Source organism: Nuphar pumila, chromosome 7 (genome assembly GCF_984573655.1).
Source record: "Nuphar pumila chromosome 7, dmNupPumi1.hap1.1, whole genome shotgun sequence".
NCBI classification, from domain to species: Eukaryota; Viridiplantae; Streptophyta; class Magnoliopsida; order Nymphaeales; family Nymphaeaceae; genus Nuphar; species Nuphar pumila.
The window spans coordinates 106,602,519-106,612,110 of NC_143255.1; positions in this window are offsets into that span (position 1 = coordinate 106,602,519).

Genomic DNA, 9,592 nt, shown 5'->3' on the forward strand with positions numbered 1-9,592 from the left:
TACCAGTCCATCTTCCTATAGGAAAAGTGGCTCAAGTCTCTCATATTGGATCTATTAACATTACACCTAACTTATACTTGCAAAATGTTTTGTGTGTTCTCTCTTTTTGCTTCAATCTCCTTTTTTTCAATAAAATCACAAGAGCATTAAATTGTTCAATCACATTCTTTCCTGATTCTTGTCTTATTCAAGACCTTGCTTTCAGGATGACGATTGGAATGGGTGAGGAAAAAGATGGGCTCTACCACTTAAAAGTTCCAACAAGTATACCAGCAAGCTTGACCTCCATCAAAATCTCCACTTTTGACTTATGGCACCAATGTCTCGGCCATCCATCTCATAAGCATATGAAATTACTTCATGATTATAGAATTAATTTTTCTATGAAAGAACATTGTACTTGTGAAGTTTATCCTCGTGCCAAACAAACTAGACTCGTGTTTCCTTTAAGTGAAATATCATCAATTAAAGTTTTTGAACTTATTCATTGTGATTTGTGGGGATTCTATTCTCAAGCATCGCTTACATGGAGCATATTATTTTCTAACCATTGTAGATGACTTCTCTCGAGGCACTTGGGTTTTTTTAATGTGGCATAAATTTGAAATAAAGTCTCTTCTACAAAAAAAATTAAGATGGTAGAAATTCAATTTAAGACGAAAATCTTAAAATATTGGATTGATAATGGGTCAGAATTTTTCTCCATTGAAATGCAAAATTTTTTTACTGAAAGAGGAGTCATTCATCAATATAGTTGTGTAGAAACATCACAACAAAATAGTGTTGTTGAGAGAAAACATCGCCATCTTCTTGAAGTTGCAAGAGCTTTCATGTTTCAAGCTAACCTCCTTTTAAAATTTTGAGGAGAATGTGTTCTTACTGCTGCTTACATAATTAATCAAACTCCTACACAGAAACTTGATGGACAAACTCCTTATGAGAGACTTTTTAATAAAAAACCTTCTTATACTCATTTACGAGTTTTTGGAAGCTTGTGCTTTGCTACTAATTACACTCATCATAAAACCAAGTTCGATTCTAGAACAAGAAAATGCATAATGATTGGCTATGCTTATGCTCAAAAGGCTTATAAGCTGTTTGATTTAGAAAAACATGAGGTCTTTACTAGTAGAGATGTAATCTTTCATGAAGAATTTTCCTTTTCATAATCATGAAGAAAAATCCATAGATCTAGTTTTACCTTTACCTATCCCAGACCTCCCTCAAATTTCATCAGTAAATCCATCTGAACCTACTACACTTGAGACCATTATTGAACCTCATTCGCTTACTCATGAATCCTTGCGTCGATCCACCCATGAACGACACCCATCGGTACGCTTGAAGGTTTTTTATTGGTCGGCTGCTGGATCCTCATCAAATTCAATCGCTTCCAAGCAAGGTATTCGGTTCCCTTTGGCTAATTTTGTTTCCTTTGACAACTTTTCAATGTCACATAAAGCTTTCTTAGTTGTCATTTCACATAATCATGAACCCATTACCTATAGTCAAGCCATCCAAAATTCGTGTTGGCAAAAGGCTATGTCAGCTGAACTTCGTGCTCTTGAAGAAAACAGCACTTGGACTGTCACAAATTTACCTCTAGGTGTCAAACCTATTGGCAGTAATTGGGTGTTTAAAATCAAATACAAAGCAGACGGTACAATAGAACGGTATAAGGCACGACTGGTTGCCAAAGGTTATGCTCAACAAGAGGGTCTTGACTATCATGAAACGCTTACACTAGTGGCAAAGCTTTCTATTGTTCAATGTCTTCTATCTATTGCTGCTATTAAAAATTGGTGCTTATATCAAATGGATGTGCATAACGCCTTCTTACATGAAGATCTTCATGAGGATGTCTATATGAGTATTCCTGAGGGCTATTTGAGACAGGGGAGAATTTAGTGTGCAAATTGAATAAATCTCTCTATGGCCTCAAACAAGCCCCACGAAATTAGTTCGAGAAGTTTTTTGCTGCCTTACTTAAGTTTGGTTTTCTTCAATCCAAAGCCGACTACTCTCTGTTTATATACCCGAAACATGATAGATTTGTTGCACTCCTGGTCTATGTTGATGATCTAGTGTTGGCTGGTAACAATGAGGATGAAATTAATCGGGTTAAAGCATATCTACACAAACAATTTCACATGAAGGACTTAGGTCCTCTTAAATATTTCTTGGGCATTAAAGTCTCTAGATCCAAATCTGGTATATGCATCTCACAAAGAAAATACACTCTTGAAATTCTTGATGAAGCAGGACTAAGTGATGCAAAACCAGCTGAATTTCCAATAGAACAAAATCATCAAATGAGATCATCGGATGGAGAAATTCTAAAAGATCCATCGCAAAATTGTCGTCTTGTGAGGAGGTTAATTTACCTAACCATCTCACAATCTAACATTATGTTTTCAGCACATGTTTTAAGTCGATTTATGCACTCACCAAGAAAGCCTCACATGGGAGTAGCCTTAAGAATAGTTAGATATCTTAAAAGAAGTCCCGAACAAGGCTTGTTTTTTAAAGCTTCTTCCTCATGCCATTTTTTGGTCTATTGTGATTCAGACTGGGCAGTATGTCCTGATACTAGACGGTCAGTAACTGAGTATTGTGTTCTTCTTAGAGAAAATCTAATTTCATGGAAAACAAAAAAGCAGAATATTGTGTCTCGTTCTTCAGCTGAAGCCGAGTATAGGACGATGGCAAATGCAGTATGTGAATTAATTTGGTTGCGGTATCTCCTTGATGATCTTAAGATCTCATTCTTTTCACCTGTGACTCTTTTCTGTGATAATCAGGCAGCGTTACACATAGCTTCTAATCTGGTATACCATGAACGAACAAAGCATATAGATATAGATTGCCATCTTGTTCGAGAACAGATAATGAAGGGAGTAGTTCGAACAAAATATGTGAATACAATTTTTTAGTTGGCTGATTTGTTTACTAAAGCTCTAGAAAAAGATTGGTTTCAGTTACTTGTCTCCAAATTGGGCATTTTAGACATGTATGCTCCAGTTTGGCGAGGAGTGTAAAGAAAGAAAGTCGGTTATGATATCTCAAGAATGATTCTCTTGATTTTAATAGATCTATCTATTACTTTCATTGTTAATATTGGAGTTTCCTTTCTGTGTAATTTTCCTTTTTTGTGTATTCTTTCTTCTTCCAATCCCACGACATGTGGGATTTGCCTGCTTTGTAAAATATATATATTTTGTTCAATATTCAATATTAAGGTGAGACTTGCTCAAGCTTTTGTGCGTCCATTCTTGTGCTCCATTTCACAATGTGAGAGTAGCAAAAAACCACCCATCTCCTTTTCTTGTTTTATGCTTCTTCCCTTTTGTATCTGAAGTTTCTTCTGGTCTTTTATTGCGACGACGGTTGTTCAAAACCAAATGGAGGGCCATTCTAGAAGCGCCAGAGAAGATTAAGGAAGGTGAATCGTGGTGTTCTTTTCATGAATTTTATGGGTTTTGTCTTATTTGAGATGCCCACAAAAGTTTTAACCAGACTTTTTGCTCTTGTAGGTTTTGTGTAGCAGAGTTGATGTTATTTGGGCTTATTTCTTTGCTTTTGGGCCAGTGGGCAAAGTGGGTCTCTGAAATATGTGTGAAATCTTTAGTCTTCAGTAGTCGATTCTATATGTGTTCGGTTGATTATTATGAAAAGAGTGAGTGCACTGGGAAACACTTGCTAATGGACACCAGTTTGCGTTCTTCGAACCATTCTTTTTATGAATCATGGAGGAGGGAGAGGGAACTCGTTCAACTAGCTACCTGTCCTGTGGTAGTTGTTCTTTGAACAATTCTCAACACTTCTCTTGCTTTGGTTTTTTTTCTTCTGTAAACTGAACACTAGTGAACTAGTTTCTTTTTGTTATCTCCTTCAGAGCCACCTTGAAGAAGAGGATGTGTAAACTATTAGAACAAATGGTTACCAAAAATAAAATTTAGGAAAATCGAGATCTCAAGCTTAGAAGCATATCGTTGTCTTTACAACTTCAGTCGCCCTACTTTGGGATTTTCTAAGATGTGAAAAGGATTTGTTTATGAATGAGTTCCCAGAATACAATTAGGCTTTAACTTCAAGAATATCACTGCTTCGCAATATCAAGTGACATCTTCCACACCTGAACTTAGCAAGCCAAAATGAAAGTAAAAGAATATAAATAGAGAGCTTGAGAATGAAAAAATCTAATTGTAGAGAGTAAAAGAATATAAATAGAGAGTAAAAGAATATAAACAAACAGAAAGCCAATACTTTTTTTTTATGATAAATGAAATTAAAGGTCATAAATCCAATGGTTTGAAAATTGAATAAAAATGATCTTGAACAGTCACCCACCTTTGATCAATGGTTAAGTACCCCTAAAACCGTTCAACAGTCACAACGCCTATAAACATTATATAAATGCATTTTGAAAGTCTTTAAAACGGTCAAACCATTCAAGAAAACAAAAAGTCAAAGATGATTTAGTCAAAGGTTAAGGTTAAAATGGACCTCGAGTGCCTTACACACATCCGCATCGCTACGAGCATACAATGTGCGCCATCAAAATGCCACATTGCACCTCAAACACCCTTGCACACACACACGTGCATGTGCGCGAATGCGGCGCAACGTGCAACAACGTCTGCAAGCTACTCCCTAATACACAAGATTTACCAATGTAAAAAACAGAGAATAAAGACTATTTAAACCATCAGATAAATCTCTCCTTCTTAGATACGATACTAAATATTTTCAATGTACTTTTGATGGGAAGCAATAAAACACAAAAACTTTACAAAATACAGTATATTTTGAAACTTTTTCTAACATAAACACCCTAATTTATTGTGATATTGGTACCATTGTCTTACATTGATACATTTATATCTTAGTTTTGATGCTTTTCTGTCTCCACTGCTTGATTACTTTATTCTGCCTCACTAGCATTTGGATATGACATTATGATGTTTGTTTTATGGTGCAGGGTCATGAACCATTTGTTTTGTATGAAAGCCTTGTCTAGTTACATCATTTTTTGTTTGTTCTTGTCATGACCCATGTCATATACTGTGGCATATTCATTACTCTGGCCATGATAAAGGTCAATTTTATGCTCCCTATCCCCCTTTTTTGTTAACAGGGTAGGGTGTCGCCCCTCCCTGGTTCTCCTTTTTACAAAGGAGGGGCGACGCCTCTCCCTGGTTCCCTGTCTCCCTGTTTCGGCAGAGGAGGGTGATGCCCTTTCCTGACCTCTCTTCTCTTCCAGCTTGCTCTCTCTGTTAGGGTTGGGGCCAGGCTCGGCAGGATTGTTGAGCCCACCCCACCCCTCTCTCGGTTTGAATTGGGGTCAGGCTTGGCCAGGTAGCCGAGCCCACCCCACTCCCCATGTTGTCAGGTCGACGGGCAGGAGAGTGTCCCCTGCTCCTTCCTCTTTCTCTGTCAGGTCGGCGGGCAGGGGTGCAGCCCCTGCCCCCTCCCTCTTTCTCTTGGGTCGGCGGGCAGGGCGTAGTCCTTGTCCCCTTCTCTTTTCTATTGTCGGGCAGGAGCGCAATCCTGCCATCCCTTCTTTTCAGGTTCGGCCCCACACGTATCAAACACTTCATTTTAATAAAGAAATGTTTTTGTGTTATTTACGCAATATGACAAATTTTTTAGCGCACCCATCGGTGCAATAGACTCTACGTATTCACCAAGGCACGAGCTACTGATCACCTACGCTTGAAAATGTCAGTATAGCTAACAATCTCTGATGTAGAGAAAAGTTACACAAAGGACAATAGAAGGACTAATCTGAGAATAAATATTTAAACTTTAATATATATATGTATATGTGTGTGTGTGTGTGTGTTTAACTCAAGGACACAATTTTGCAATCCCTGTCTTTTCTTTTATATCATTTACTTTGCCAACGCGCTTTAGTGTACAAGCAGAGCCGTACCTGTGTTTTATGGGGCCTGAGGCGGAAGGAAAAAATGGGCCCCTATTAATAGTAGGAGTTCGGGGGCAGCGCCTCCGAATTTTTTTTAAAGAATCAAAATAATAATAAAATTTGCATTCACATTAAACAAATATAATATTTCAAATATTTATATTATATTAAATAAAAATAGGGGAGCTTGGGCCTTAAAAATGGGCCCCTAAATTTTTTTTTGCGCCCAGGGGCCCTGAGGCCCAAGCCTCATTGGCCTCTTTACAGGTCTGGCTCTGTGTATAGGTTGTTGCTTACGCATTTAATTCAAGGATGCAGTTTTGTGATCATTGTCCTTTCCTTTATGTCATGTACTGTAAACTTGTTTTCCCTTTTCAATTTTTTCGCTTTGCACAATCTTACAAAAAAAAAGTTTTGTCTAAAAATCTATGATTCGCAGATTGGTATTTTTTGGGTGTTATGTCGACATTAGGTAAAAATACCCTGACTTATACTTTAAGCATTGAATTCTATAAAACTTTGTGAACGAAATTATTTTAAGGAGGGTAGGATGTAAAACCTAGTTTTTCAAAAAAAAAAAATCGAACCCGGGTTTGATCCGGATCCAGACCCGAGTCTCTCCCCCTTCCCATACTTATAAATAAGCATGCGGGGAAGGGTTTCTCTTGTGCAAAAGAGGAAACCCCTCCCCCCACTCTCTTCTCTCTCCCTGACAACCTTTCGTTCCTCGCCCCCCCCCCCCCAAACCAACCAACCAACCAACTTCCTCTCCCCGTCTCTTTTTCCCTATTTTCTCCATCTCCCTCTGCTTCCTTGGTTCACAGGGAGGAGCACCACCCCCTCTTTGTTCTCTTTGAGGTCGGGGGAGGGGTGCAACCCCATCCCCCTGCACTTTGAGTTGTGGGAGGGGTGTTGTCCCCCACTGTGCTCCCTATTTTGCTAGGGAGGGGCGCCCCCCTCCCTGGTTCTCCTTTTTACAGAGGAGGGGTGATGCCCCTCCCTGCCCCTCTTTTTTGTTAATAGGGTAGGGCAGTCACCCCTCTCTGGTTCTCCTTTTTACAGAGGAGGGGTGACGCCCCTCCCTGGTTCCCTGTCTTCCTATTTCGGCAGGGGAGGGTAAGGCCCTTCCCTGCCCTCTCTTCTCTCCTTGTTCACTGTCTCTGTTAGGGTTGGGACCATGCTCGGCCTGAATTCCGAGCCCACCCCACCCCTCTCTTAGTTTGAGTTGGGGTCGGGCTCGACCAAGTAGCTGAGCCCACCCCACTCCCTGTGTTGTCAGGTCAGCGGGCAGGGGCATGCCCCCTACCCCTTCCTCTTTCTCTGTCAGGTCGGCGGGCGGGGGCGTGGCCCCTGACCCCTCCCTCTTTCTGTCAGGTCGACGGGCAGAGTGCAGTCCCTGTCCCCTTCTCTTTTCTGCTGTCAGGCATAGGCGCAACCCTGCTCTCCCTTCTTTTTTGGTTCAGCTCTGCACATGTCAAACACTTCATTTTAATAAAGAAATGTTTTAGTGTCATTTACGCAATATGATGAATCTTTTAGCGCACCCCATCGGTGCAACAGACTCTACGTGTGCATTGAGGTATGAGCCATTGATCTCCTACGCCCGAAAACGTTAGCATAGTTGATAATTTCTGAGGTAGGAAAAAATTACACAAAGGACAATTGAAGAACTAATCTGAGAATAAACATTTAAACTTTCATTAATATATATTAATATATATTAATATATATATATGCATTTTTAACTCAAGAACGCAGTTTTATGATACTTGTCCTTTCCTTTATATCATTTACTTTATCGCTGCGCTTTAGTACATAGGCTGATGCTTACGCATTTAATTCAAGGACTCAATTTTGCAATCCTTGTCTTTTCCTTTATGTCATTTACTTTGTCGTTGCGCTTTAGTGCATAGGCTACTACTTACGCATTTAATTCAAGGGTGCAGTTTTGAGATCCTTGTCATCTTTCCTTTATGTCATTTACTTTGCCGCTGCACTATCACGTGCACAAGCTTTTGCTTACGCATTTAATTAGTTGAGGTACGGTTTCATACCTTGTGTACTGCATACACACTTTTTAGCTTGATGTGCAGTTTTGCACATCCAGTCTTGCTTTATACATTACTGTCACGTTGTAATATACACAAGCTTGCATTGTAATATATGTATTATTCTTACATAAATGCAACATTATCCTACATGTTTCTCACTTGCTCTTTTTCGAAGGAGATGGGTTTGCATATGAGCGCTAAAGTTTTTTAGAAAAGAGGATTCCTTGCGAGAATCTAGCTTTCTAAATGCGTAGTTTTGCAAAGCAAAGTCTGCACGCTTATAGATTGAGAAATTGCAACTAAGTCGGCGCATTTGGGAGAAATGTTTTACAACTTCGGTTTGAGATTTCGATATGACTCGAATAACCTCAGTTGGGGGCATGAGTATGTGCTTGGGTAAGGTTCTGCTGAGAAACCTATACCCCATTTATCGCAAACAATATTGCGCAATATGCTGATATTGGGATAAATGGATGAGAGATCCATGACGATCTCATATCGTGTAAATTGCACATGGATATACAAGGATTTTCAAAGATTAGATCATGTCAAACTATATAATATAGTTATATCATTTTTTTTACAAAACAATGGAGTTGTGATTTCTTTTAAGAAACCAATACACTTCTCATCGTAGCCGTACTTTTAGACATGCATGATATGTTAGTACTATGATGATTGGATGAGAGGTTTATGGTAACCTCGAAGCATACGAACGACACATTGTTGAAATCACATAATGGTGATGATCGCTTTCACAGGCAAGATGCTCGAGCTGGTTTGAAAGACTAGAGCATGTAGAATATGTCGTCAGATAAACAAACCCGACACATCCATTTCTTCTTGTTTCCATCAAGGGAGAGGATTGATAGATTGTTGACAACCACCCCTCATGCAAGTGACTCAGTGTCTACAGTCATCGAAGTTAGAAGACAGGACTACTAAAGATTATCCTAGGTGGTAGAACCTATGGACTTCTGCAAAAGTTAGATGCATCTGTTGCCACGTATGCCTTTGGAGAATCCTCTTTCGGTCACCAACCATCTCCTTAAGAGCGGACTCAGCTAGCTACCCGAGGTATAAAAAATACATGGCATAATAAACCTCCAGATTAGTCTCAGTTGTTTCTACATTTTTGCTCCTATGCGTACTCACATGACAACTAATATCAAAACAAACTTATCTTGTTCATATTACTTGTTTTAATTGTGTATCATGTATGAATTAAATGCATATGTAAGAATTGTTTACACTACTTGTTAAATTGTGTATTATGTATAAATTAAATGCATATGTTAGATTTATTTTATATTGTCATACTTGTGCACCTACAAGTTTTTCATGAAATTGATCCATCTTATGGGTACAAGTGATGATTAGGATTACGTGACAGGCGATGGCATGATTGCAAGATAGCTTTAAGATCCCACTGTTTCTTCTGGCATTCTGCATCTTGGATACATCTTTTTGGGTTTTGAATTTTGTATAAAGGTTTCTTCGAAAAATTCTATTTTGTATAAACTTGATATTATCTTTTAATGCATATAGTTTATAAATATTGTTACAAAGACACAAATCTTTTGTGAAATGGAGGTTTTATGCTAATGCGTTAAAG